Source organism: Lynx rufus, unplaced genomic scaffold (assembly GCF_022079265.1).
Source record: "Lynx rufus isolate CCGP_SWC_20201006 ecotype Redwood Valley unplaced genomic scaffold, mLynRuf1.p SCAF_2, whole genome shotgun sequence".
NCBI lineage: Eukaryota > Metazoa > Chordata > Mammalia > Carnivora > Felidae > Lynx > Lynx rufus.
This window is the reverse complement of record NW_025814834.1, coordinates 146,351,504-146,356,754: the sequence shown is the minus strand read 5'-3', so window position 1 is coordinate 146,356,754 and position 5,251 is coordinate 146,351,504. Positions and strand designations below refer to the sequence as shown.

The 5,251-nt window shown below is 44.3% G+C and overlaps 1 pseudogene; it reads right to left on the bottom strand.

Moving 5' to 3' along the window:
- Positions 1 to 1,594: 1,594 nt before the first annotated feature.
- Positions 1,595 to 1,826, bottom strand: LOC124516662 (uncharacterized; annotated as a pseudogene).
- Positions 1,827 to 5,251: the final 3,425 nt, after the last annotated feature.

Here is a 5,251-nt window from a genome sequence, read left to right as displayed (position 1 = left end):
ATAATAGCATAATTTACACCATGTTGGGGAGCCTGCCATAATCTCTTACTTATCTCTGTAGTCCTATCCTGTGAATCCTTTGCAATGTCACTTCATTTATTACCCTGACATCTTCCAAGGCCAACCACCTTTCTCTACCCACTCCCTCCCCCCTTCCTTCCTTCCTTCCTTCCTTCCTTCCTTCCTTCCTTCCTTAAATTCCACTGGAGTATAGCAGGTGATTTATGCCAAAACAATTGATTCGATTCATATTTTTTTCCGGTTGGTTATTAGGTCAGATAAAGCCAGATAAATACAGGTCAAAAACTTATTCTATTTCACCGTCTCTCTGATCATTAAGATTAAAGTCATATGTGATTATTCATTTATCTGTCAAATATGTATTGATGACATAGGCTAGGTGGTAAAACAGTAGTGGGCAATGTAAACATGCCTCCTGCTTTCATAGAGCTTACACTCTAGTGGGGAAAAAAATAAATATATAAGTTAACAAATAAGGTACTTTCATCTAAAGTTAACGGCCATCGGAAAAAAATCAAATGCATGGTTTTTTGATTTGGGAAGCTAATTTGGATTGAGGGTCAGTTAAGCCTTTCAGAGGAGGTGACAATTGCACTGAGACCTAAGCTAGACCTTCTCAACCTACAATTTGCCTATGAATCACGTGGTGATCTTGTATAAGGCCTGTTATGATTTAGTAGGTGAGGGGTTGTGTGCCAGTTTCTGCATTTCTTACAAGGTCCCATGTGATCCCTATGGTGCTTGTTCGTGGAGCACTTGTGGGGAAGAAGGGCCAGTGAGAAGAATCTAAAGAGAACTCCAGAGAGAGAAAACAGCAATTGCATAGATGCTGAGGTGAGAAGGAGGTTGATGTTTGGGTTTGAGAAATACCGTTTTGTAGAGAGAGGCTAGGAGTGGTGAGTAGGAGATGAGGACTACGCAGCAAGTTCCAAGTGGGCCAAATCACAGAAGAGCCTTCAAGGCCAGAAGGTTTCCTTTTATTTCAGGGTAGTGGAAGACATTGGAAGATGTCAAGGGGACAAAGAGGAACACGGTCAGATTGAAGCTCTTGAAGATCAACCTGAAAACCAAGGGATAAAATGAATTTTAGGGGAGCAAGAGTAGGAGGAGAAGAGAGTTTAGGAAACCAGAGTGGCACTCCTTATGTGAGATGTCGGCGGCTCGGACCCGGATGGCAGCCGGGGAGAGCGAGAGCAGCGGAAGGCTTGGATGGTGAGCTGGGAGCAGAACCAGCAGGACAAGTGCATGGATGAGATATAGAGGAGGTAGGAAAGAGACATTAAGGATGTCAACTGGATTTACGTTTTGATCAGCAAATAGCAGGTGACACCGTGTCCTGAGATGTAAAACCAAAGCAAAAACCAAAAGTAAATAAGTAAGTAAATAAGTGAATAAAACAAAAAACTTACCTTTTTTGGTAAGTGGGAAGGGAATATCATCCAGAGTGACTCTTACATCTAAAGCCTCTGTTTGGATGTGTGCTGGTGCAAATTTCATTTAGAATCTGACATTAGAATCAAGGTAGGAAGGCAAAGGCATCTGAGAATTCCTTGATTAATTAATTGATTAGAAAGCCATTCAGGGGGCTCTCTCTCACAAATCCACCCTCCCTCTCCCGGTCACAAAGAAAGAGAAGAAAGAGATAGATCGTCAGTGACAAATGGCCTTTGCAGAAGCAAACTTAGGGCCAGTTTCACTCCAGGAGACAACACTGCCTCTCTCCCTCATGGTTTCCAGTGCTCTACATGTTCATAGAAACTTCTCTAGTAACGAACTATAAAAATGATGCCTGAAAGTATAGTCTTGCGTCTGCGAGTTTAGAATCATTCGGTAATCGGGGCGCCTGGGTGGCGCAGTCGGTTAAGCGTCCGACTTCAGCCAGGTCACGATCTCGCGGTCCGTGAGTTCGAGCCCCGCATCGGGCTCTGGGCTGATGGCTGGGAGCCTGGAGCCTGTTTCCGATTCTGTGTCTCCCTCTCTCTCTGCCCCTCCCCCGTTCATGCTCTGTCTCTCTCTGTCCCAAAAATAAATAAACGTTGAAAAAAAAAATTTTTTTAGAATCATTCGGTAATGTATCATTACAAAAAAGAGGGAGAAGCAGTGCTACCCTGATGAGTGATGGAAGTTGTCTGGCAAACAGTGTTTTACATTATAATGTAAATTAAGTAGACTTTTTTTGCCTGAGCCTGGAATTTTCCAATGGAAGTTGATTTCTTAGAATGGGGATGGATGGAAAGTTAGGGTATTTCTAAAGACCCACCAGTAAAATAGCAGTGTTTTACCCTCAGAGATTTCTCCCTGTTGGATTCCCATGAATAATTTCCATCACTGGAAAGAGTTTAAGAAAAAGTTACCTTTTTCCAGTTGAGCCTCTTTTGACACATTTTTCTGGTACCATTAATATGCTCATATTTCCTGTTGGAAGAATGGTTAAGATCTGAATGATTATTCAAATCCTTTTTTTTTCCTTTCAAAGTTATTTTTCCTTGAAGAAGTTTCTTTGTCACTGTCAAGGTTAAGTGAAGTCACTCCTGAAGGAAAAAGCAGAAGGAATTTGGAAAACCATAAACCCCAGTGACCTATCTCAAGAATCCCCAGTAGATCTCAGGGTTTTTATGGTAAATCATTTTGGGAAAATGTTTTCTTCCTTTGCTGTTAGGTTGACGAGGCAAAAGAAATAATACTGTTTGTGTCGACCTTTGTTCTAGAACAATTTCTCAAAGCAGGTTATAGGATTCCTGGGAATTTCTATCTGAATGATACAAAGTTGCATTTTCACCACCCAAAACCGCACATAGCAGATACTCAGTAGATGTTAATTGAATTACATTGAATTCTAAGAATCTGCTAGAAATCTTAGATCAGTTCCTTTCATCTTACAGATAGTGAGCAGGAAGCCAAGGAGGACAAGTTGAGAGTCTGGCCCCTGGGCAAAAGGACACATGTGGGTTAGGAATCTCACCATTTCCTTTGAAATTGAAGATGCCAGTTTCTTAAGGACACTTTATAGATCAAGGCCCTGAATCCATAAACATCCCCTTTGCAATTATCTTGCTAATTCTTTCTACAGGCAAACTTCTAAGTTTTTTCTTTACTGCTGTGGTAGGATAAGCAAAGATCCTCCCCACCCCCGCTCCATCTGGGGAGAGATGTGGGGATCAACAAATTCTATCATAGGAAGTAAACAAACATTCTCAACTCACAAGGAAACAAAAACGACTTTACCACAATAATGCCAAAGTTTTCATCATAGGGCTAGGTGAAAAACACGCTAATGGCTGAAAAGTACTTTGCCTCTGTGTTACTGGCCTGCATTCTCTTTGGCAGATGAGTAATACTGACCGCGGGGTGGGGGGGTGGGGGACATCTGTCCTTAGGTAATTCAGGAGGAAACTGGCCTCTGCTGGCCGCCCTCACGGCCTGAGAGGGAAAGGCACTGAACGTGCACACTGTGTTCCACTACAGGACCAGCCCACATTCCTCCTACTTGAGAGCAAGCAGCAGGCTGGGCAGAGGAAATCTTCCATTAACATCCAGCTGAAGTCCAAGGCATTAATTTTTGCACTTAAGAAGAGACAGCGACAACTTAGGACGGCTTCCTCTTGTGAGGAATGGGGTAGCTTTCTGTGGCTAAGGGATGGGGATGCTACCTAGGAAACTTAGAGACAGGATGTGAGGAGGGTGACAGAGGCCTGGGGAGAGAGAAGTAGAGAGCAACTGGAACATCCATTTGGTGTAGCTCCTGAAAGCTCGATGTGATCCCTTGTCCTCTCTGCTCACCTCCACCTTTCCCCACAAGGTCACAGGGAGCAGGTTACTAAGACGAGATATCACTATCTGTGCTACTAGGAATGATTTTCAATGCTTACCTAACTTTTGGGGTTACTCCTTCGTCGGTGTTCAGGGGTGTTTAGGCTCAGGAAATTAGGTGTGGTTGTATCTAGGAAACACAACAAACTTCCTGGTCACTTGGTGGGCCTGGGTAGACAGGGTTCTAGGAGGGACACAGGCCAGACTCTTTCCCATCACTAAGATAAAGAGGAATTTACAGGCCAACAGATGACCTCCCCCCTCCCGAGTTGTATGAGACAAGATACCTACTTTGCCTTGACCTCCCCTTCGAATGCTAGCCAAGTCCATGCACACGACAGCAGGACAGGAGAGGGGTTCCTGGAACACCCGGTTCACGTGACATTTAGTTGTTATTGCAGGTGGTGGGCACATTCTGGCACTGAGCAATCCTTCCACAAATGCTAATTAAATGCCTAGAGATGGCAGAATCCAAGCTTAGTTCTGGGGAAATTAATTCTTTTTGGTCTCTGACCTTAAAGATCTCATAATCGATTGAGGAAGATAACCATGATGGGATCATTTGTTTCAACTCAATTGGATTGAAGAGGAGACTATGAAATAAGTCCAGTTGGTTCACCCAAGAGATGAGAAGGACCTGAGCAGGTGCAGCGGCAAGAAGGATGAACTAGAGAGGGAAGCTGAGTCTGAGAGACATTCTGAAGGAATCCCAAATGGCTGCGTTAGGCAGCTGGACACAGTGGGAAAGGGGGCAGAGGGTGGGGGGAAGAAGCTTGTGGGCTCCTGTTACATAATTCTGACCTCGTGTACTTAGAGAAACTAAAGTTGAAATTTAAACGTCAATATTGTCGAAGTCAAAGGAAGAACTGAGAAACTCCTCTGACCAGCTTCTGGCATTTATCGCCCCACATGATTCGACTTGACTGAATTGACAGGCAAAGTGTTTTAAATTTGGGGCTTTCGGTGTGAGTTCCAGGGCAACCCCAGCTCGGAATTCCCTTTCGAGGGGTGTCAGAGCTGCTCCTGCCTGTCAGTCCCTAGACTGTCATGACCGAAGACTCAGCACCTCTGGGATAGGGCAGCTTCAGTTGTGGCATCAGGGACTTGGTATTTATTCTGTGTCATGAACGAGGCTGTTGTTTTGCCCTTTTGGACAAGTGTGTGTGTGTGTTGGAGACTGTGTAGATTCTGGCAGTTCTAGAAAGGGTGGGGCGGAGGACTCACCTCAGGGAAGGGAAGGAAACAAAGAACATGGACAGAGTAACTTGTCCAACACTAACAGCAGATACACTGTTTTCCTCCTGCAAAAATGAAACAAATGTCAAGATGAGGAAGATACACGTTCAGTAGGACAGTGAAGTATGGGCTCCAGAATCGGATTGGATTAATCCCCCTAACCCTGGGGCCCTGGGCTGGTTTA